This window comes from Schistocerca gregaria, chromosome 8 (genome assembly GCF_023897955.1).
Source record: "Schistocerca gregaria isolate iqSchGreg1 chromosome 8, iqSchGreg1.2, whole genome shotgun sequence".
Taxonomy (NCBI): Eukaryota; Metazoa; Arthropoda; class Insecta; order Orthoptera; family Acrididae; genus Schistocerca; species Schistocerca gregaria.
In genome coordinates, this window is record NC_064927.1 from 135,012,365 (window position 1) to 135,038,394 (window position 26,030).

The 26,030-nt window shown below is 42.0% G+C and overlaps 1 protein-coding gene and 1 pseudogene across 2 annotated transcripts in view; both read left to right on the forward strand.

The window, feature by feature from the left end:
• The window catches only part of LOC126285325 (L-dopachrome tautomerase yellow-f2-like), a 497,699-nt gene that overhangs the window by 17,042 nt on the left and 454,627 nt on the right, over positions 1 to 26,030 (forward strand). The window lies entirely within an intron of this gene.
• Positions 2,413 to 2,592, forward strand: LOC126285642 (U2 spliceosomal RNA; annotated as a pseudogene).

Consider the following 26,030-nt stretch of genomic DNA (forward strand, 5'->3'; position numbering starts at 1 on the left):
CTCTATCTCCTCTATCAATCCCACCTGGTGCGGATCCCACACCGCTGAGCAGTATTCAAGCCTTGGGCGAACAAGCGTACTGTAACCTACTTCCTTCGTTGTCGGATTGCATTTCCTTAGGATTATTCCAGTGAATCTCAGTCTGGCATCTGCTTTAAAGACGATCAACTTTATATGATCATTCCATTTTAAATCACTCCTAATGAGTACTCCCAGATAATTTATGGAATTAACTGCTTCCAGTTGCTGACCTGCTATTTTGTAGCTAAATGATAAGGGACCTATCTTTCTGTGTATTCGCATCACATTACACTTGTCTACATTGAGATTCAATTGCCATTCCCTGCACCATGCGTCAATTCGCTGCAGATCCTCCTGCATTTCAGTACAATTTTCCATTGTTGCAACCTCTCGATACACCACAGCATCATCTGCAAAAGGCCTCAGTGAACTTCCGATGTCATCCACTATGTCATTTATGTATATTGTGAATAGCAAAGGTCCTATGACACTCCCCTGCGGCACACCTGAAATCACTCTTACTTCGGAAGACTTCTCTCCATTGAGAATGACATGCTGCGTTCTGTTATCTAGGAACTCCTCAATCCAATCATACAATTGATGTGATAGTCCGTATGCTCTTACTTTGTTCATTAAACGACTGTGGGGAACTGCGTCAAACGCCTTGCGGAAGTCAAGAAACACGGCATCTACCTGTGAACCCGTGTCTAAGGCCCTCTGAGTCTCGTGGACGAATAGCGCGAGCTGGGTTTCACACGACCGTCTTTTTCGAAACCCATGCTGATTCCTACAGAGTAGATTTCTAGTCTCCAGAAAAGACAATATACTCGAACATAATACGTGTTCCAAAATTCTACAACTGATCGACGTTAGAGATATAGGTCTATAGTTCTGCACATCTGTTCGACGTCCCTTCTTGAAAACGGGGATGACCTGTGCCCTTTTCCAATCCTTTGGAACGCTTCGCTCTTCTAGAGACCTACTGTACACCGCTGCAAGAAGGGGGGCAAGTTCCTTCACGTACTCTGTGTAAAATCGAACTGGTATTCCATCAGGACCAGCGGCCTTTCCTCTTTTGAGCGATTTTAATTGTTTCTCTATCCCTCTGGCGTCTACTTCGATATCTACCATTTTGTCAACTGTGCGACAATCTAGAGAAGGAAGCACAGTGCAATCTTCCTCTGTGAAACAGCTTTGGAAGAAGACATTTAGTAATTCGGCCTTTAGTCTGTCATCCTCTGTTTCAGTACCATTTTGGTCACAGAGTGTCTGGACATTTTGTTTTGATCCACCTACCGCTTTGACATAAGACCAAAATTTCTTAGGATTTTCTGCCAAGTCAGCACATAGAACTTTACTTTCGAATTCATTGAAAGCCTCTCGCATAGCCCTCCTCACACTGCATTTCGCTTCGCGTAATTTTTGTTTGTCTGCACGGTTTTGGCTATGTTTATGTTTGCTGTGAAGTTCCCTTTGCTTCCGCAGCAGTTTTCTAACTCGGTTGTTGTACCACGGTGGCTCTTTCCCATCTCTTACGATCTTGCTTGGCACATACTCATCTAACGCATATTGTACCACGGTTTTGAACTTTGTCCACTGATCCTCAACACTGTCTGTAATTGAGACAAAACTTTTGTGTTGAGCCACCAAGTACTCTGAAATCTGCTTTTTGTCACTTTTGCTAAACAGAAAAATCTTCCTACCTTTTTTTAATATTTCTATTTACGGCTGAAATCATCGATGCAGTAACCGCTTTATGATCGCTGATTCCCTGTTCTGCATTAACTGATTCAAATAGTTCGGGTCTGTTTGTCACCAGAAGGTCTAATATGTTATCGCCACGAGTCGGTTTTCTGTTTAACTGCTCAAGGTAGTTTTCAGATAAAGCACTTAAAAATATTTCACTGGATTCTTTGTCCCTGCCACCCGTTATGAACGTTTGAGTCTCCCAGTCTATATCCGGCAAATTAAAATCTCCACCCAGAACTATAACATGGTGGGGAAATCTACTCGAAATATTTTCCAAATTATTCTTCAGGTGCTGAGCCACAACAGCTGCTGAGCCCGGGGGTCTATAAAGACATCCAATTACCATGTCTGAGCCTGCTTTAACCGTGACCTTCACCCAAATCATTTCACAATTCGAATCTCCGTCAATTTCCTTCGATACTATTGCACTTCTTATCGCTATAAACACGCCTCCCCCTTCACTGTCCAGCCTATCTCTGCGGTATACATTCCAATCCGAGTTTAGGATTTCATTATTGTTTACGTCTGGTTTCAGCCAACTTTCTGTTCCTAGTACTATATGGGCGTTGTGACCGTTTATTAATGAGAGCAGTTCTGGGACCTTTCTATAGACTTACTTGAGGAGCAGGCGAAAGCACTCTGAAAACTTCGATCAGATTGTAGTATCAGTTCTTATCAGCTTAATATTGATACGTCTTGCATACCAAGAGCAGAATATTAAACTAATTTTTCGCTCATGATGGATTGCTAGGGACTTGCTCCATCTCTGTCGCGGGTTGGTCCGGCATTGGCGAGAATTTTTGAGAACTGAACCGAATGATTTAATTTATTGTTATTTAAGTTCTGAACTTCACGTACAATAAAAATATAAAAAAATACAAAAATCCGATGGCCCTGTTGTCTGCTTGTTAGTCATGCTACCCAATTCGTTACAGTGTGAGGAGAAAAGCTATATGCCTCGGAAAGCATCCCGACTCCCTTTTATTGTCAAGGTCCCTGTGACAGGTAACTGAGGCAGAAGAATAGTTAACTCGATTTCCTCTAATACTAGTGTTATAAGTTCTTAGAACATTGTTTGGTGTCCTTCCGACGGATGAGAACAGAGGAACACGTCTTGATTCCATTATTAATCGTAATGTCAGAAACGCCTCTCTGGTGCCATTAGTTTTCTCATAGTGAAATTAATATATCTTCAATTTCATTTTCATTATTGTGTGTATTAATACTGTCGGGAACTTGGGTGCATGACCCGTTACGCTATTGTGCGATAGATCTCGCAGTTATATGCCCTTCTTATCTTCAGGATTGTGTGGATGATATTCTTGCGAAAGTTCGGTGACACGTCTCTAGACTTATAGATTCTGCAGACGAATATGAAAAGTTGTTTGGTTACCACTTCGCCCCAAATGGTTTTAGAAATTGCGAAGAAATGCTATCTACGTCTCTAGATTTATGCATTGTGCAGACAAACTTGAATAGTCGTTTGATTGTCACTTCTAGCCAATGATTTTAGAATTTCCGAAGAAATGTTATCTGTGCCTTCTGACATATTTGGTCGCAAGTTTTCCAAAGCTCTGTTAAACTCTGACTCTAATACTGGATGCTCTGTCTTCCACGTGGTGTCTGGTTTTTCTTCTATCTGACAGTCCCTCCCCGTTGGTATGGCTTGCAGTGTGTTCTTTCCGCCTGTCCGCTCTCTCCTTTGTGGTTAATAGTGGATTTTATCTTTCACTCTTAATGTTGATACAATTACTTTTATTTTATGTAGGGTTTTTCGTATATTCCATAGCCACGTATGATACTTTTTGACATGAAATTACACTATCAGTCCAATAAACAAGTATTTGTGCGATTTTGCTCCATCAAGCAAACTTATGCGCGTTGCATTGACCTCGAGGTCAGTAGGTCCAAAACGGACTACAGGACTGCTTTCAGTACACATGAAGATTGTACATGTCTTAGTAGTTGGATTCGAAGTGACTGTGCTTTCGTTGAGTACAGCGTTTAAAAGACAAATTTCTCTTGTATCGCGTTTAACCTTTTCTACTTGCTTAAATGACTTTTCCTGTCACAGATTATTATAGTCCAACAAAATCTCCTTATGTTTCTTAGCACGCCTACTTGCATGCGTTTGCGACGCTTGGTAAAGCATGCACTTTCCTTTCGTCGTATGGCTCGTAGTCAGTCTCCTTACATAGAATGAACCATAACTTCACCGACAAAATTTCAGACGTTGTATTATGGACAAAGTCACGACAGGAAAAAGAGGTCCAATAAACATGGCCTATAAAATGCTTACCTTAAGAGCTATGAGATTATGTTCATCTTCGATACCGTGTAACATCTTGAAAGTATCTTATGAAAAATATTTAATGATGGGAAATTGCGGGAATTATCAGCTAAAATGAAAATTATTTTATTTTGGAAGATGGAAGGGTAAGCTCTGTGCTACATGCTATCACTTATTTGTCATGAAAGACAACACCCTATCCATTCGATTCCATTCGACCTTTTTATTTGTTAACAATGCTCTTAGTACTCATTTCATTCAAAATGTGTTCAAATTGGATGTCATTTATGATAAGGGGGAGGATGACTAAATGAAAAGTAAAATGACATCCAAAGTTATTTAAGTTTCTCAAAATTGCAGATATAACATTTAAATTCCTTTTAATGAAATTACTCATTCTTTTTAAGCCTATCACAGACACTAAGCATTAGTGAAGTATAAAACTAGTATCACTTTTACTTTTAAATTATTAATCAAAATAGCCTTTAAACTAACAGAAGTGGATGCTAACATCTTGGACATAGGATTGATAAATCGTATTAATGAAGTATAAAACTGGTATCACTTTTACTTTTAAATTATTAATCAAAATAGGCTTTAAACTAACAGAAGTGGATGCTAACATCTTGGACATAGGACTGATAAACCGTATCCTTTACGCGAAACTTGAAATCATTGAAAACGAAAATTAATAAACTACCATAATTGCTAAATGCAAGCAAAGCAATACGACAAATACCTTCTGAGACATTTCTGCTTCAAAATTAAGTTCCAAAATTCTTTTCTCTGATTGTATTCAATCCTTAGCTATTCTCCATTTCCAGTTTCTCATCTTCAAAAGGGAGCCACTTGCTCTGATAAGGAACTCCTCAGTTAATCCAACCAATCACCGTCACATCTTGCCCAAGACTCGACTATCAGTTTCTCATCTTCAAAAGGGAGCCACTTGCTCTGATAAGGAACTCCTCAGTTAATCCAACCAATCACCGTCACATCTTGCCCAAGACTCGACTATCAGTTTCTCATCTTCAAAAGGGAGCCACTTGCTCTGATAAGGAACTCCTCAGTTAATCCAACCAATCACTGTCACATCTCGCCCAAGACTCGACTATCAGTTTCTCATCTTCAAAAGGGAGCCACTTGCTCTGATAAGGAACTCCTCAGTTAATCCAACCAATCACCGTCACATCTTGCCCAAGACTCGACTATCAGTTTCTCATCTTCAAAAGGGAGCCACTTGCTCTGATAAGGAACTCCTCAGTTAATCCAACCAATCACCGTCACATCTTGCCAAAACTCGACTATCAGTTTCTCATCTTCAAAAGGGAGCCACTTGCTCTGATAAGGAACTCCTCAGTTAATCCAACCAATCACCGTCACATCTTGCCCAAGACTCGACTATCAGTTTCTCATCTTCAAAAGGGAGCCACTTGCTCTGATAAGGAACTCCTCAGTTAATCCAACCAATCACCGTCACATCTTGCCCAAGACTCGACTATCAGTTTCTCATCTTCAAAAGGGAGCCACTTGCTCTGATAAGGAACTCCTCAGTTAATCCAACCAATCACCGTCACATCTTGCCCAAGACTCGACTATCAGTTTCTCATCTTCAAAAGGGAGCCACTTGCTCTGATAAGGAACTCCTCAGTTAATCCAACCAATCACCGTCACATCTTGCCCAAGACTCGACTATCAGTTTCTCATCTTCAAAAGGGAGCCACTTGCTCTGATAAGGAACTCCTCAGTTAATCCAACCAATCACCGTCACATCTTGCCCAAGACTCGACTATCAGTTTCTCATCTTCAAAAGGGAGCCACTTGCTCTGATAAGGAACTCCTCAGTTAATCCAACCAATCACCGTCACATCTTGCCCAAGACTCGACTATCAGTTTCTCATCTTCAAAAGGGAGCCACTTGCTCTGATAAGGAACTCCTCAGTTAATCCAACCAATCACCGTCACATCTTGCCCAAGACTCGACTATCAGTTTCTCATCTTCAAAAGGGAGCCACTTGCTCTGATAAGGAACTCCTCAGTTAATCCAACCAATCACCGTCACATCTTGCCCAAGACTCGACTATCAGTTTCTCATCTTCAAAAGGGAGCCACTTGCTCTGATAAGGAACTCCTCAGTTAATCCAACCAATCACTGTCACATCTCGCCCAAGACTCGACTATCAGTTTCTCATCTTCAAAAGGGAGCCACTTGCTCTGATAAGGAACTCCTCAGTTAATCCAACCAATCACCGTCACATCTTGCCCAAGACTCGACTATCAGTTTCTCATCTTCAAAAGGGAGCCACTTGCTCTGATAAGGAACTCCTCAGTTAATCCAACCAATCACCGTCACATCTTGCCCAAGACTCGACTATCAGTTTCTCATCTTCAAAAGGGAGCCACTTGCTCTGATAAGGAACTCCTCAGTTAATCCAACCAATCACCGTCACATCTTGCCCAAGACTCGACTATCAGTTTCTCATCTTCAAAAGGGAGCCACTTGCTCTGATAAGGAACTCCTCAGTTAATCCAACCAATCACCGTCACATCTTGCCCAAGACTCGACTATCAGTTTCTCATCTTCAAAAGGGAGCCACTTGCTCTGATAAGGAACTCCTCAGTTAATCCAACCAATCACCGTCACATCTTGCCCAAGACTCGACTATCAGTTTCTCATCTTCAAAAGAGAGCCACTTGCTCTGATAAGGAACTCCTCAGTTAATCCAACCAATCACCGTCACATCTTGCCCAAGACTCGACTATCAGTTTCTCATCTTCAAAAGGGAGCCACTTGCTCTGATAAGGAACTCCTCGGTTAATCCAACCAATCACCGTCACATCTCGCCCAAGACTCGACTATCAGTTTCTCATCTTCAAAAGGGAGCCACTTGCTCTGATAAGGAACTCCTCAGTTAATCCAACCAATCACCGTCACATCTCGCCCAAGACTCGACTATGACTGACTCTCCCCGCTGCTGCTGTTCTGCCCACGGTGCACTACTTTACACAATGCTCAAAAACTATGTATCTTTCCATGTGTCCAAGCTTTACAAATGAATCTAACGAAGTTAAAGTATCTGAAACTGATGTGTTGCGAAAACGATTAATAAACTCGTGCTATGGAGGATTATGTCTCAATAAATCGATACACTACAAATACAGTCGACAAACTATTTTTATAAATAAAATTTGCCATGATATAAGTGGCAGACAAGGTATTTCTCTAAATTGTTCTATAATACAAGTTAAATCGGGTTATAAAATGTTCCTATATTATGCAAAGTACGTGGCTTTCTCCTTATACGAGCCTTTCAACGTCAGTCCTACTGAAGAAATTTTCATTTTAGATCCAGCGTTTACTGGACCTTTTTTTCCTTCTTGTTTTGTTTCATACTATCTCCACCGCAAAGTGGCAAGCATAGAAGAAATGTAGGTCACAGAGTGAAGATGAAACAGTGCTCATAGCTGTGAAGGGTACCCAGTCATGAGCGAATTTCCCATGGTTGACCACGCTAACGTTGGTACACTTTCTCGTTTCGTCTCTTGAGGAAGAATAGATTGCCATTTCTCCACAGCCATGTAGGCACCTCATTGAAGGTATCCCCCAACACAGTTCAAACCATTTTAAAGAAAGGAAACTAAAACGTTACCTCCAAAAGCTTTTTTTACCTTTGGCTCATTGAAATGCAGGATTTGTTTTCGGTGTGTTAATACCATCGAATTGAGTGTCATTCCTTTGTATTACATATTGTGCATTTTCACACACATATCCGCTCATTATCACCAAAGTATGTCAGGTGACATATTCATCTACTTGTTACGACTTATAAAATCTCTCATGTAAGGTGCGAAATTGATATTTATTCAAGCTGCCACCTTACATCTTTATTAAACTTTCATCCTCTCACGAACGTATCTGCAGTATTGCAACTAAAACAAAAATATCCATTACTACAAATTAAGAGTAGTTTGAGTGTCTGGACCTTCTCAGATAAAAACAGCGGAACACAGCGTGGCCAGAGGATGTGCACGTGCATCTTACCGCTATCTTTGAGTCTCTGAGACAGATCGAATCATCGGCATGAATGGCATGGGAGCAATATACTGACACATTGCACAGATAGTTGGCACTTGTGCAGTAACTGCTTAATGAGAGGTGACAAGGTGGCCTCAAGACAACAGTGTGGTGAGACGAAGATCCACTCCACAAGAAAACTGGAAGACTGTTCCACTGGCTGTGACGAATAGAGGGATGACAACAGGAGAAACCTGGACAGAAGTTACAGGTAAGGGTGTCACCGCCGACTGGCAGGAACAGAGTACTGCAATTGAGTTGAGATATAGACTTTCTAGTGTCGTTTTCCGCTGACACTATACTCAGGCAGCAGAGACTTGCATGGTGGTGAAACAGAGTCAACTGAGACATTGGGTCGCATTTTGCTATGTCCATGCCTGAGCCTCACTTCTGTTTGTGGTGGTCAGACTGAAGGCAATCTGTTTCCTGAAGTCAACCCAGGTGAAGGGCCACTTCTATGCAGGGTTTAGTTGTGACAGTGAGTCGTGGGGAAGATGAAGGAGGATGGCAGCTCAGATTTACGACATCAAAAGTCAAATATTTCGCTAGAAGTCATTCGATGACACTCATAGCGTCGTAGTGTTGCGACCACTCATCCTTTCAGCACATGATGAGAACGGTGCACGCACCTCAGTTACACACGACCAGCTGCCTGGAAGGCTGCCGGAATACTTTCAGGGGAAGATAGCGTCTGGTACTGGATCTCGCTCCTGTGAGTAATGCCCAAAACAAATAGTGGTATCAGCACACAGCAGATGCCCCCATGAGACATAACGGGAAACAGCGGCTGAGAGTCATGCACCTTCAACACCTCCAGTTATGAGTGGATCTGCCAACAGGACTGATCTGCTGTAAGCTTGACTGATGCTGTAATCTCACCAGTATGGACATACCATCCGTGAGGGACGGTGGGGGGGGGGGGGGGGGGGGTACCAAGTGCTGTATTCCAGCAGGATAATGCAAGACCCCACACTGCAGTTCTCACCAGTCCCTCTTAGTGGAGTACTTTATGTATTTTAGAAAATTAATATATGTCTTAGCTTGTATGGGAATGTGGGCTCCTGGAATTGTGTGAGGAAAACTCTCCATTTTTGCACTACACCTTTCTTTTAGAGGATCACGCCGAAATTTTTTGAACATTCTCGCGGTAACCAACAAACACGTGAGAAAGCGCGCAGTTCTTCTAATTACGTACACTTAATTCTGGTTCCAACTACATTTTATTAAGAAATCTCATTAAGTATCTCGATCTTGACAGCGTATTGCAAAGCACACTGAGCTGAAGACAAACGATGATCGAACCAAACACTGACTACTACATAAAATTACTGCTGAAATACTGACTCCAATTGCGGAATCCACCGCCGGATTATGAAACAGTTTTCAACAACAAATACCGGAAATACAACTGTTATAACATGTGTAAAATCAATTTAGAACTAAAATTTTGGCTTTTAAGTAGATCCATATAGAGGAACATGTTCTGCAAATGCTACATACTGAATCGTTGGTAAATGCGATTTTTTAATACGAACTTCTGTCAGGCGTGTAGAATTAACTATTAATGTCAGCGAACATTAGTTTGCTTTTTAATTAAGAAGTATCAGTTTCAAGAGGTATCATTCCTTACTAACATTTATTCTCAAACTTGGTTTACGAACAAAAATTAAACATTTGATGTTTTAGGAATAAATAATTAGGGAATGCGACTACAGGAACTGATGCCGATACGATTTTTGGGAATTTCCATAAAGCACATTTACTTAAAGTAACTATAATTTGAAAATCAAAAACAAGAATACCTGAGCGTACAGATAATAAGAAACTTATATTCAAATGGAAACGGGAAAATTAGTATTGTCAGTCATATATAGACTATGTATTCTACACGCACCACATGTATAGGAATGTGCATCGTTCCCAGCATCGGTAACTTTAATAGACTGTTTCCTGGCCTGAGTCATTACAGATAGTCTTGAGACTTTCCAAACGATTTGCCTGCTTCGTCCTTACCGCTGATATTATTGCGAAAGCAACGAATTAGAAACACGACAGAAATGAAGAATGTATAGACAAGTCTTTAAACACAAATTGTTAATAAAAATAAAAGTAAACGAGGAAGAAATAGTTAATTTACGTTATTCGAATCAGTGCTGTTACAGCTATGCAATTCTGTGACACCCTGAGACCTAGAACGGAGTTTCGTCGAGTGACAAATGAGGTTCTATTTTGAGGCCGGGAAGTTGCCACGTGACAAATGCATCTCTATAAAAACCAAGTACTGATGTGCCAAGAATTTTTAATTTGGGCGGCAGTCGAGGTGAGCAGTTTCGGCAGTGGGCACTGGGCTTTATCCAAGTTGCATGTCTTTTTTGAGTTATAATTCTTTCCACTTGTTTCCGCCTCCACCTAAGAATCGTCAATAATTTTGTGACCACTACAGCCGCCCTTTAGTGATCAATCCGAGAAATTGTTGGCAGCAGTCACGTTGGCATGTCCAGCCCTCACGCTTTTCTACCTTCATGTGTATTCGTTTGTTGGACATACAGTAGACATTTTTTACTGTTTAAATTGTGTTCAATATCATGGAAGGACAAACCACAGTTTTAATAGACTGAGACCCTGCTACTGCCTTATTTTGACAGGGCTTGGTACACTTTTCTCCTTCTTACACGCTCTTTCCACAACCAACATAATAATATGATTACTGAATGAAAACCCGCTGCATAACATCTTCCTACACACAGATTGTAGATGGCTTCACTCTTACCTACTATGTGTGGTTGCACTGAAATGCTATTGTTTTCTATATCCAAACATCTATTACACCTCAATTTGTTTCATGTACACTCTGGGGCAAAAAATAAAAAACAGCGACGCACCACGAAGATTTTCCGAATGGAACAGAAATCTTTAGATGTGAAGTACATGTACAGCAAACAAATGATTAAAATAACTCGATTTGTTCAAGAGAAAGAGCGTAATAAATTCAGCACGTCAATAACGCGTTGGTCCATTTCTCGCCCTTGTGCAAGCATTTATTCGATTTGTCACTGACTGATGGAGTTCTTGGAAGTCCGACTGAGGGACATCGCGCCAAACTCAGTCCAACTGGCGAGTTAGATCGTCAAAATCGCTACCAGTTGGAGGGCCCTGCCCATAATGCTCCAAACATTCTCAAAGAGCCACCTTGCTGGCTGAGGTAGTGTACTATAAGCAAGGAGACAAGCAATAAAAACTAGCCGGTGTGCGGGCGGCAATCATCTTGCTGAAATGTAATCCCAGAATGGTGTGCCATGAAGGGAAACAAAAAGGGATTCAGGATACCGTCGTCTTACCATCGTGCTGTAAGGGGGCGCCTGTGCCGTAAGGTTGCGGCTGGCGACAACCAAACAGTTCATGCTGCGAAGACAAAAAAACCCCAGTCCGCCACTCTTGGCTGACGGGGCGTATGGCGGGCGACTGTCAGTTTCGTTTCCCATCGCCGTCTGGGACGTCTCCAGACATGACTTCGCTGGTCATCAGGGCTCAGGGATCGAGTCTCATCAACGATACAATTCTACTGCAGTCAGTGAGATTCCAGGCCGAAGGCGTGTCCGGAGACAAGAGGTGGACCAACGCGATATTCACTTGCTCAGTTAGTGAAGCAGTATCTCTCCAAAAAAATAACTTTCTGAAATTGTGATCATTTGTTTATCTGTACATGCACTTTACCTCTACTTACCTCTGCCGATTTCCAACTCATCCGGGTAATTAATTCATTGTGCGTTTTTTTTGTACGAATTTGTGAATTCAATTCATTTATAAAGGTGGTAGTGATCCCAAGGTGCAATTACTGTTACAATTTCCAATCATTTATTTACATCTTACACACATAAATTTTATATGTTTTCGGATATTTACTTTATTTACATTTTCAGGCATTTGCGTAATTTACAATAAAATCAATTATCATCATCATTTTTCAGGCAGTAGCGACCCGAAGCCAATATATTTATCATATTTAGGAGAATAAAACCTTTATCAGCCAGTACAAATAAACCTAGTTTGAGTTATTTAATAATAGAAACTACATAGTGCTTTGACCGAATTACATATTGCACAGTTGTTTGAACTTTAAAATCAAACACATTGCCTAGAATCATCAGTGGTTAACGTAATAAGAGAAGACTGCCTCAGCATTGAGTGCATAAATGTTTGCTCATAGACCAAACAATTTTCTATTAGGTTCGCCGCTCAACCATTCAACTTCTTTTCTATTTGCCATCAGGATACTGTATCTGTCATTTACAGGGAACAGTGAAACTTGAACTATCGAAACTGAAATGGTTAGGATGCGTGGATCTGGGAGTGATAAACAACTGGGCCCAGACTCAGCAGAAACATTTTTACAATTTTACTGCTGCACAAACAAATTTATATAAAACACACATTGGTAACCAGAGCACATTTTATAAAGCCATACATTTACTAAATTGAGCCGGCCAGAGTGGACGAGCGGTTCTAGGCACTACAGTCTAAAACTGCGCGACCGACACGGTCGCAGGTTGGAATCCTGCCTCGGGCATGGATATGTGTGACGTCCTTAGGTTAGTTAGGTTTAAGTAGTTCTAAGTTCTAGGGGACTGATGATTTGAGAAGTTAAGTCCCATAGTGCTCAGAACCATTTGAACCATTTTGAACTAAATTGTAAAGGCAACAAAATGACAACAGTTTAAAATAGGATATTTTTTAAAAAGCGTCACTATGTAAAACCAATGATAAAGGATTAAATAGTTTAAGGTACTAATAATCAATAACATTAAAAATTATTTACAGTGCCAATAATGTTATTAAAAGACTTTTAAAAATACTAAAGATCAAATTAAACGATGTAATAACAAAACTTTATTATAAAGGTGCCAATAATTAGACAGTTTAACATCAAAAACCTTTGAAACACCAAAAGCTAAATTATACAGTTTAATATCAAAATTTGTTTTACAGGCGCTAATAATTAGAGCAAAGACTGCACCAATCCACGTATTTAAGCGTAGTACAAACAGTCTTCCAATGGTGCAGGTTTAATTGCAACCCAGATTTTATGCCAATCAAGAACGCCAAGGCTTTGCCTTGAAAATTTTGCTAGAAGCTGACAGTTACATCTACCATCAGTTGCAACATGTCGTTCCACAATTTTTACACAGGTGGAATAAAATCAGTCAAGTTTTATAGCTCTAAAACAGAAAAAAGATTTTAGCACACACAAAATAGTATCTTAAAATAGTTACTCATAGATATCATGTAGGAGAAAGTATTAGTTTTGCGTCTTTCCCATATTTGAATGAATCACACGCTTTTAACCGTGCGCCAGCTCAGGCGGTTAAAGACCAAGCAGTTTATGACGGAGTGCCGGCCATAAAAAGGAAATCAAATCACCCAAAACACCTCTAAGTTGCTGCTGGCATACTAAATGGAATTTCGAGTAAAACTAATACATAAATAATGGGACAGTACACCTCCTACAGTGAAAAGCTCACTCGCCTTCGGCGCAACTCAGTTATTTCACGATACAGACGACAGGAGCTCACCATCAACTACAGTTATATGTTGGTAATAACTGCCACACGTCCTCGCAGCAAGTACCGGGTGATCAAAAAGTCAGTATAAATTTGAAAATTGAATAAATCACGGAATAATGTACATAGAGAGGTACAAATCAACTCACATGTTTGGAATGACATTGGGTTTTATTAGAACCAAAAAAAATATGGAAGTTCAAAAATGTCCGACTGATGGCGCTTCATCTGATCAGAATAGCAATAATTAGCATAACAAAGTAAGACAAATCAAAGATGATGTTATATACTGGAAATGCTCAATATGTCCACCATTATTCCTCAACAATAGCTGTAGTCGAGGAATAATGTTGTGAACAGCGCTGTAAAGCATGTCCAGAGTTATGGTGAGACATTGGCGCCGGATGTTGTCTTTCAGCATCCCTAGAGATGTCGGTCGATCACGATACACTTGCGACTTCAGGTAACCCCAAAGCTAATAATCTCACGGACTGAGGTCTGGGGACCTGGGAGGCCAAGCATGACGAAAGTGGCGGCTGGGCACACGATCATCACCAAACGACTCACGCAAGAGATCTTTCCCGCGTCTAGCAATATGGGGTGGAGCGCCATCCTGCATAAACATCGTACGTTCCAGCAGGTGTTTATCGGCCAGGCTGGGGACATATCAGGGTACCTCTCACCCGTCACGGTAGCAGTTACTGACGTTTTGCTGTCCAGCGCCATCTGGCCATCTGTCAGACTTTTGTGAACTTCGTTTTTTTTTGTTCTAATAAAACCCTACGTCATTCTAAGCATGTGTGTCAATTTTTACCATGGAATAATGTAGTTAGAGATCTACATTATTCCATGGTTTATCAAGTTTTCAAAATTGTACTGACTTTTTGATCACCGGGTACATCTCGTTGAAGTACTTCCGTAGCGGAATTAAGACCTGGCTCCAGCACGTTGAATGTTCAACAACAGCATTGGAGACGGCATGAGAGAAGCGACAATTTTACATATGGATAGGCATCATGTAGGCCCCCGGCCTTACCGCAGTGGTAACACCGGCTCCCGTCAGATCACCGATGTTAAGCACTGAGCGTCCGAGTCTGCCGAGCACTATTGGCAAGCGGGGCGCACTCAGCCCTCGTGAGGCCAACTGAGGAACTACTTGATTGCGACGTGGCTGTTGGCGATAGCCGGTTGAGCGGTGTGGTGACAACGTGCCCCTCCACATCCGCATCCAGTGGCGCCTGTGGGCTGAGTATGACACATCGGTCGGCCGGTACCGTTGGGACTTCCGACGGAGTACCCAACACGTAGCCACCTCCAAACAGGACAACCTGCCGCCTTCCAAAATCAGCACTCTCCACTGTTTTGCATGATTTGCCAGAAACTTGTTTAATATGTCTCTATAATAGAAGTCGATAAGAAGGGTTTTGGAAATGTCCAAAATGGCCATTCTTAATACAAAGGCTACATGAAGCCCTTTACTTCAAAGTCAACTAAATTTCCGTTACAAATAACACTCCTCTGGAAATTTGGTAAGGCAATTAACGCATCTGCTGCATATCTGCCTTCCTACGATATCTCTAGCCTTATATGCTGCATCGTTCGCACATTTTACATGGTTTTTCCAAGTTCACTGTTATTCACCAAGTTGAAAAACCGTTGCTCTAAATCTGTACTTGCACTTGTGCATTTTTATGTTTTGATATCAGTGTGTGATTCATCCTGGGAGCTTGTCTAAATCATAAAATCTGGTGAACCTTTTTTAAAGACAGTTCATGTTGCAAATATTGTTCCATATTAGTGGTAAACACAGTTTTTCTTACCATATAAAGTTGAAAATAATTTCTTCAGTTTATTACTGTCAGACGATGGCGACATTTTTTCTAGACATGAAGGCAACTACGAATAAAAATCGCGAATATTCTCATAATATTCCAGATCCACTTCTAAAATGTACCATATGTCGAAATTATCTCGTGCTTTTTCCAAATCAAAACTTTCAACACTCATTGGAAAAATACATACAAAGTTGGACCCCTGAAGGTAATATTGCCCACACCTATAGGCTATTCACATCGAGATATTCATTCGTAACCTAAGATTTATTCATTTTGTCATCGGAACTGCTCATAAATTGGTTGGTGGCAACAGCATGCCTGCAAGAACAACGGACAGCGCTGCCTCTAATGCATCTTTCAACAAACTAGAGTTGTTCAGTACTGAGAATAAGCTGCAATTCCGCTTAAGTAATTTTCAGCAGAGCATCTCATTCCAAGCCATGTGGAGCAACATTAGGTACGATATCCAATTCATACATTTTAAGGCATAGGCTGTGAAAATTTTCGAACATATCAGCAAGATATATTTTCAAATATAAATCAGAATAATCTCGTACTGTTTTATACTTGAATACCTTCCATGCACTGCAAACTTTGCGGTATTCGTTTTCTGTTACCATTTCGCATGTTAACCAACTTTGAAATTTTTCAGTTTGGCGGAAGTGATCTGTCAGTAAAAGCGATTCGATGCTCACACACTCATAAGAAAAAATCCCCTTTTGATTAACTACATTAAACTGTAGATCATCAGGAATATACGTCCTCATTATCTTCAGTTCATTGTATAAGTATAATGCATACGTTATGAGTGATCGCTTCAAAAAAATTTGCGATCAGATATCTCGAAAATTTGTACCGCAATTCCACTCTTGATGCAATACTGCAAGGACTTTTTACAGAGGGTGCGGCACGTAAAACCGGCCTGCCGTAAGCGAAGCAGCCCAAACAGTAGAGCACGAACAAACCGTTTCTTCTGATGTACCGACACTGCGCGGAACTTTGTTGTTGTGTAAGGCAGCTGCAGCTGCAGTCAGTGGCACGTGTCGAAACTAGTTGAGAAAAAGGTCTCATTGTGTGAAGCCGTCAGTGTGACTGTGTGATAATGACGTATTCATTACCCGAGCATGTTGCCGTTGTTGAAGCGTTCAGTCGCTGTGGATATTTTGTGAAAACAAAGAATTTGTTTCAGAAGAAATTTCTAGGACGTCCTGAGCCAGAAATAAACACCAAACAGAAATTGATTGAAAAATGGCGGCGTACAGGATTGCTTCAAAATTCTCCCAGGAACAGATCACCACCTGCAGACGTGTTTTAAGGGGACTGAAGTTAAAACTGTACCGGATAAGCGTTGTGCATGAACTGAAGGAGCCTGACCTACAGAAAAGAGTTCGTCTCCGTTCTTCGCTGTTAGTAAATGTTGCCAGTGGTGTCTTGGACCCACTAAGGCCCATCATGAGTGACGAGACGTGGTTCAACCTATCTGCGTACATACATTCCCAAGACGACAGGTATTCTTCGACAGAAAATCTACACGCGATCCACCAGGAACCCTTCATGACGAGAAGGTTGGTTCCGCTACACGCGTTATGGGGCCGATATTCTTTGAGACGCCAGTGAACAGTGACGCGTATTTGGGAAACGTAGATGAGTTTTACTCAAACTTCAGAGAAGAGGAGCGTCAGTTATGTTACTTTCAGCAGGGCGGTGCAACAGGCCACACATCAGCTGCATCATTGTCCCGTATGCATGAGATGTTTACACCACGGAGGAAGGCTTGTGACCTCCTCGGTCACCAGACATGTCTACTTGTGACTTTTAGTTGTGGGGACTCTTAAAGGGAAGAGTAAACGAAACAAATCTTCACACAATTGAAAACTAAAGACCAGGATCCAGGACGCCTTTAACAAGCGCTGACGAGGATATATCTGAATTTCCTCAAGCGTGCTCACATGTGTGCTGAAGTAGGCAGAGGACACTTTCAGCACCTACTGTGAAAGTGAGTAATCATATTCAATACATTCCAATCTATTTCATGTGTTGACTTTACAGGCTGGTTTTACGGGCCGCACTCTGTATTTTCCATATTAGATGGCACCAAGAAAACCCCCGACCCGGATGTAATTCAACTTCTGCGTTGTTACCTGTCGGTTTTGTTTGCATGTGTTCATGATTAAGGTATGCCCTCCATAATTGCTCAAACTGTAGAAAGTGACTGGCACTGTAGAGTGAGCCCTGCAGTTCACGTTACAACTGCATTTCAATATGCACTGGTGAAATGGCAATGGCATCTGTGTGTAATATCTCCTCCCTCAAGCGTTTCCCGGGACACATGGCAGCTCTCTGCTTAGCAAACCGCGAATTTTTCTTCATGACGTATTTCCATCGTTCTGTTCTACAATAAAAAGTCAATCACACCCTCCCCAATTGAATAGAACTGTTCAGTGAACCATTTCTTCCAACTGCTGCCTCTGCTGGTAAATGTATCCAACCAGGACGCGAACCAGAGTCGTTGCTACAATTGCAAGCAGCAGTTGGTTCTAATATGCATTCCATGTTATCAAAAACATGGCACCTTTAGTTTGTTGCTTAACTATTGTTTGTGAAATTGTTCGTCCCACTAGGCATAACGTTATTGACTGGTTCAAACTTTTGTGCAGTCAACTAAATGTGAATCTAATTTTTCTTTGGAATAAAAATATCGCAGAGACCAATCAAATAGCCGGCCGAGGTGGCCGAGCAGTTCTAGGCGCTACAGTCTGGAACCGCGCGACTGCTACGGTCGCAGGTTCGAATCCTGCCTCGGGCATGGATGTGTGTGATGTCCTTAGGTTAGTTAGGTTTAAGTAGTTCTAGGGGACTGATGATCTCTGAAGTTAAGTCCCATAGTGCTCAGAGCCATTTGAACCACTCAGATACTACAACGTACCAACCTTGCAAAGTTTTTTACACAAAACAAATGGTATTTATCTGTATTAGGAATCTGCAACTTTAATAGATTTGTGTGTTTCTCGTGATGGTGCTGTGTGATGCGTAGCAGTAAACCTCGAAATTCTTTGCTCGCTGTCTTGTCTTCCATTCATAATCAGAGTATTGAATATCATAGACATTTACAGAGACTTTCTGTTCTGCTTTTCGAAAATATGAACGTGTATCAGCTCGCTAAGGAAATGCTATGCTGTCAGAGTTCAATTTGTTTGCATACGCAAAATAGCTAGACACACATTCTGCATGCTTATTTATGGGACGTAAACATGTTAACACTTGAAACAGGTACTGTAATATGGCTGGACATTAATTACTGCTCTTGTATCTGATATAATTTTTGGCTGTTTCCAGTACAGTCCAGCACAAAACATTTTCACTGACATTAACGTGCAGTTGAACTACTTCTTTGTCCTAAAGTACGTTTATTTTTCTTCATCTGTCTTGAGCAAGAGGAGCTAGCAGACCAATGAAAAACTGGTTTTAAGAGGTTCGTTAACTAGACGAACCTTGTTTTAGAAAACGTTGAACCGTCATCCAAGAAAGTACTACGCTTCTTAAACTAAAACGGTGCCAGCTGCTACTACCTTCTCGTCCTGTAACTGCGCTTACTTAATTAGTTAAAACAGTTTTACGGAAGTTAGTTGAGCTTGTAAATCGTTGATATAATATAAGAGACTACTGATTATAAATGAAAAGCATGAATGCATTTAATATCCGCATCTTAGTGTCTATAATGTTCTGACAACAAGATGTTACTAGAGTGTCTCAGATACTTAATACTTCTATGCAAAATCTGGCCACAGCAACATCTTACTGACTAAAGTGAACTTGAAGTACTAAGTCTTTTATGGCTGCTTTCACTTTTCGCAAGAGGCTCCAATGAACCAAAAAAACCCTGAAACCATCGTGTGGCTACCTTTCTTTTATGCCTGACTGAAACGAGCAAGGCAACACAGTCACACACTCGCGATGGGTTTCACAAGACACTGAACACAAATATACACATAAATATAGAAAATCTATTGCATGGTAATTATTTATAGTTAACTACTTGCTATTGTAAATAGATATGTGGGTAAGTAACTCAGTCATGTTTGGTGTATTTGTTATGCAAAGATTAAGTGTAGAGAAATGATTTAGGGATGTGTGGCTGCAGTTAGATGTAGCATAAGATATTTAAATTGAACGTAGTAATACAGAAATGTAACATCGATCGCTTATGACGATGCAAAGCCTAATCAGAATGAATTAATTGTAATACAGATTATTACTCAATTATAAAAGCTCTTCTGTATGAAGTCTAAAGTTAGCTTTGCTGTCAGCTACATGTGAGCTTCTATTGTTTCACTACAAATCTTGTCTTTGATCTTGTTTATTTAAGATTAGTCTAGTTTACTTCCTTCGAAATGTATTTAAAAAAATTATTCCAATAACGATAAAGTATGGGACTGATGCGGAGAAGTTGATACTCCATGCACAAACTCTGCGCCGACACAATGTGACGTAACACTGGCCTGTCCGGGCACACAAAAGAGAACGCTGCTGGGCCTACATGCACGCAATCTCTTTGTAATCTTAATCACTCATAACGGTTTCAGTGTTCAACACATTATTCTATTTTGGAGTGTTCCAGACCATTCCTAGTGGATGTTGCAATTTTCGTGTACAGTTCTATATGCTGGATGCTGTAGGACTGTCCTGCGGTGTGTCGCAAATTGCCAGTTCTCTAAATTTTCTCAAAGTATTTCACAAAAAGAGCGCTTCCTGCCTCCACAGATTCCCATCGAACCTACTGGTAACAAATCTAAAAGCACGCCTTTGAAGTGCTTCGATGTCTGTATTTAACCCGATCTTGTGGTCATTCCAAATATTCGATCAGTATCCAAGACTGCATCGAGTAAGTGCTCTCTACACGGTCTCCTTAACAGGTGAGGTTTCCTAGAGCTCTCCCAATAAAGCAAAGTTTACCATTCACTTTCCATGTACGAAGCTTATATGCTCATCCCACTTATCCTTTGCAACGTTACGCCTCGATATTTAATCGACGTGACTGAATTAAACAGCATGTCACTAACACAGCAGTCTAACACTAAGGGATGGTTTTTCGTATATACCTGCATTAAGTTACATTTCTTTACATTTAGAGTAAGCTGCCTTTCTTCACACCAAATTGAGATTCTGCTCCAAATGGCTCTGAGCACTGTGGGACTTAACATCTGAGATCATCAGTCTCCTAGAACCTAGAAGTACTTAAACCTAACTAAACTAAGGACATCACACACATCCATGCCCGAGGCAAGATTCGAACCTGCGACCGTAGCAGTCGCGCGGTTCCGGACTGAAGCGTTTAGAACCGCTCGGCCACTGCGGCCGACAATTCTGCTCCAGTAATTCTGTATCCCCTATAGTCTCCCGATGATGACACTTTCCAGTACGTTACAACGTCGTCAGGGGGCAGTCGCAAACTGCTGTTCACCCTATTCGATACATTGTTTGTACAGGTATCCCAAAAAAACACCCACAACTTTTAGGGACAAGCTCTTACACCAAAACAAGAAAAACAGGTCTAGTAAACATGGGCTCCAAAATGCACCCTTAAGAGCTAGGAACAGTTTTTCAGTAGAACAAAATCAAATTTGTGCTTTTCATTTAGAAGAGATGTATTTCAGACTAGCGAAGATGAACAACTGCTCTCAGCTGTTAAATTATGGACTTTAGACCCTACGTTTACTGGACATTTTTTTCTCGTGTTGGTTCATATTACTTCCGACCAAAATATGGAAACCAAAGTCCTTACAGTAGAAGGGAATTTTTTCATAGTCTCAGAGTGTCACAGCTATTAACGTATGAAACTTAGAGAACATGTTTACTAGACTCTTTTGTTTTGGCGTAAGGATCCTGTCCCGAAACTTGTCAGTGTTCCTTCTTATTTTTATGTCCTGTATATACAGAATAATAGCGGTCATATCACACATTCCAGGAGTATTCATGCCTATACCCTTCTCTCTGATGAACACATAGCGTCCAAGGCAACGTACTGGGTTCTATTAATCGAGAAGTGTTAAGACACACTCGCATATTTGAGAACCTATTCCGTATGCTCCGACCTCCATTAACAGTCTGGAATGTGGCACTGCGTCAACCGCTTTCCGGCTGTAGTATCTGCCTCTTCCCCTTCGTCCTACGATCGCAGGATATCGCGCGAGAAAAGGGCTAGCTGATTTCCGCAGGAGCGATACCTTCTATATCCGTGTAGATTTGTGGATATAAATTCTCTCTCTGAAGGAAATTTATTATGAGGGTTGCCCAGAAAGTAATGCACCGCATTCTTTTTTCTCAGCCGAAAATAGTGCTACGAATGCGAAACGTTACATATATATATTATCTAAAATCTCCTGGGTGAGCGCGCCAAGTTTCCGTTGCTTCCGACAGATGGCGTAGCTGCAGGAGTTTCAAAATGGCGTCTGTGGGTGATGTACGTTACAAACAACGTGCCGTCATTAAATTTTTCATTGCAGAGAAGGAAAATGTGGGGAATATTCACAAACGGTTGTGCAAAGTCTTCGCAGCATCTGCTGTAGAGGCAGTACAATTAGTAGTTAAGCACGTAGGGTGAGGTCGTCAGAAGGCGGTTCGGCGGAGCTTCACGATTTGCAGCGGTCGGGAAGACCATCCACGGCTGTCACACCTGACGTGTTGCAGCAAGCTGATGTTCATTCGCAAGGACGGAAGCATTCGTGGAACACATTTTGAGGACGATGAGGAGGTGATCCACACACCGAACCACTGGCTCCGCCACCAGGACAAGGATGGGTACCGATAGGGCACACTCGCTCTAGTTCACGCTGGAGGAAGGCCATAGAACGGGATGGTGATTACGTGGAAAAATAGAGTGTGTAAATAAAACAGTATTCTTTCATGTGTATGATTATCATGACGTACAATAAACAATTGTTCAAGAAAAAAATGCGGTGCATTGTTTTCTGGGCAACCCTCATATACACGAACTTAGACTATGCTCAAGAATTCTGCAGTATTCCGGCGTTAAGGATATTGGTCTGTAGTTTTCCGAGTCTGTTCTTTTACCCTTCCTATATATGGGTGTCAGCTACTCTGTTTTCCTTTCTTCTGAGCCTTTTGGTTGTGGGAGAGATTCGCAACTGCCGAATAGTACTCTGTGTAAAACCGAATTGTCATTCTATCGGTACCTGACGACTTGATTGTTTTCAACTCCTTCATCAGCTTCTCAATGCCAGGAATGCCTATTTCTGTATCCTCCACATTGGAAAAATAGAGTGTGTAAATAAAACAGTATTCTTTCATGTGTATGATTATCATGACGTACAATAAACAATTGTTCAAGAAAAAAATGCGGTGCATTGTTTTCTGGGCAACCCTCATATACACGAACTTAGACTATGCTCAAGAATTCTGCAGTATTCCGGCGTTAAGGATATTGGTCTGTAGTTTTCCGAGTCTGTTCTTTTACCCTTCCTATATATGGGTGTCAGCTACGCTGTTTTCCTGTCTTCTGAGCCTATTGGTTGTGGGAGAGATTCGCAACTGCCGAATAGTACTCTGTGTAAAACCGAATTGTCATTCTATCGGTACCTGACGACTTGATTGTTTTCAACTCCTTCATCAGCTTCTCAATGCCAGGAATGAATATTTCTGTATCCTCCACATTGGAATTTACCCGTCTCACATTTTGTTTTTTACTCCAGGAGTCAGGCACTACAAACACAAATTAATTTCTCCGGAGTGTAGCTTCTCATGAATGCGATGGTGGACAGTGGTCGATCTGCGCCTTTCACAAGTCACAGAACGCCAGAATACACGCGGAAAAGCGCGTGAGTCCAGTTCAATCTGAACACAGCCGGTGGTTGCCAACGTCGCTGGCATCCCATTTAATTAATACCGGTTCGGCCCCCACCAGATCCCGGGAGTATCTTTGTCTCGCTGCCCGAAGCCGTGCGTTTGAAGGTGGCCAGAAGCGCCAACTTTATGGATCTGGCACGGTGCATCAGACGGCTGCCCTGACTTTGTTCGTAACTGAGATGTGTTCGCAACTTTACTGCTCAGCACTAACTGCTCCGGCGGCAGCACTTTTCTCTGGATATTTACGCGCTTTTGCCTTCCGTGCGGCATCACACCGCTACGAGCTGTCCTACGACTACCCGCATTCAGTGTTAACGGGTCCAGAACTGTACGCGAACGATAGTGACAACTGACTCCCCGTGGTAAATCAGTTGACGATGGGGAACGGCCTATGCTTTGCCTGTTTATTTCTCACGTCGTAAAGTAGCCGCAGTGCTTGCCTTAGTTTACACCAAGACAGCACCAGTTTGCACAAGAGCTATGAAGTTACAGTTCTGACACGGCAGAGACCAGCAGAATCTGCTTCCTACACACATAGGCACTTAAGCTTCTTTTCGTAACGACTTTTCATCTACAAATTAAATTGATTTCACTAAATACACTACTGGCCATTAAAATTGCTACACCACGAAGAAGATGTGCTGCAGACGCGAAATTTAACCGAGAGGAAGAAGATGCTGTGATATGCTAATTATTACATTTTCAGAGCATTCACACAAGGTTGGCGCCGGTGGCGACACCTACAACGCACTGACATGAGGAAAGTTTCCAACCGATTTCTCATACACAAACAGCAGTTGACCGGCATTGACTGGTGAAAAGTTGTTGTGATGCCTCGTGTAAGGAGGAGAAATGCGTACCATCACGTTTCGCACTTTGATAAAGGTCGGATTGTAGCCTATCGCGATTGCGGTTTATGGTACCGCGACATTGCTGCTCGCGTTGGTCGAGATCCAATGACTGTTAGCAGAATATGCAATCGGTGGGTTCAGGAGGGTAATACGGAACGCCGTGCTGGATCCCAACGGCCTCGTATCACTAGCAGTAAAGATGACAGGCATCTTATCCGCATGGCTGTAACGGATCGTGCAGCCACTTCTCGATCACTGAGTCAACAGACGGGGACGTTTGCAAGACATCAATCATCTGCACGAACAATTCGAAGACGTTTGCAGCAGCATGGACTATCAGCTTGGAGACCAAGACTGCGGTTACCCTCGACGCTGCATCACAGACAGGAACGCCTGCGATGGTGTACTCAACGACGAACCTGGGTGCACGAATGGCAAAACGACATATGAATCCAGGTTCTGTTTACAGCATCATGATGGTCGTATACGTGTTTTGCATCATCGCGGTGAACCCACATTGGAAGGGTGTACTCGTCATCGCCATACTGGCGCATCACCCTGCGTGATGTTATGGGGTGCCATTGGTTACACGTGTCGGTCACCTCTTGTTCGCATTGACGGCACTTTGAACAGTGGACGCTACATGTCAGATGTGTTACGGCCGGTGCCCCTACCCTTCATTCGATCCCTGCGATACAGAGAATATTTGACTGCTGCCCTGGCCAGCACATTCTACAGATCTCTCACCAATTGAAAACGTCTGGTCAATGGTGGCCGAGCAACTGGCTCGTCACAATACGCCAGTCACTACTCTTGATGAACGGTGCTATCGTGTTGAAGCTGCATGGGCAGCTGTACCTGTACACGCCATCCAAGCTCTGTTTGACTCAATGCCCAGGCGTATCAAGGCCATTGTTACGGCCAGAGGCGGTTGTTCCGGGTACTGATTTCTCAGGATCTATGCACGCAAACTGAGTGAAAATGTAGTCACATGTCAGTTCTAATATACTATACTTGTGCAGTGGATACACGTTTATCTTCTGCATTTGTGCTTGGTGTAACAATTTTAATGGTCAGTGGTGTAGTTTCTTCTTAACTTAATGCTCCACATTACTCTAACTTTACGTGGTTTACAGAAAGGTTATGGAGAGGCTGTATCGCTCACGTAGCTCATTGTCTGTCGTGACCCGAAATTAAAACACTACGTACAGTGTGTCCCAGAAGTCTTACCCTGACAGCAAACATGCATCAGGAAGAAATCACATTTCTTGAACTGCACATAACGTTAGTCTTTGCGTACACTCACGAAATTAATAAATTCTAAGTGTGCTCCTTTCGTTGCCCGAAGGATACCCGGACGGCAGTCCAGTTTCAACCATGTTCTGATCAACATTTCGTGAAGGATGGATCCCGTCGGTAGTTCAGCGCCATAATGCTGCGACGTCGGTCAGTCGGTTATTGATGTTTGGTAAACCTGGCCCTTAACATTATCCCAAAGGAATAAATTCAATGATATTACGTCCAGTGACGACTAAGGCGAGTTGGTGGGATCACCGCGCCTGGTAATGTTGTATCCAAACACACACGAACAGCCGCGCGGGATTAGCCGAGCGGTCAATGGCGCTGCAGTCATGGACTGTGCGGCTAATCCCGGCGGAGGTTCGAGTCCTCCCTCGGGCATGGGTGTGTGTGCTTGTCCTTAGGACAATTTAGGTTAAGTAGTGTGTAAGCTTATGGACTGTTGACCTTAGCAGTTAGTCCCATAAGATTTCACACACATTTGATTTTGAG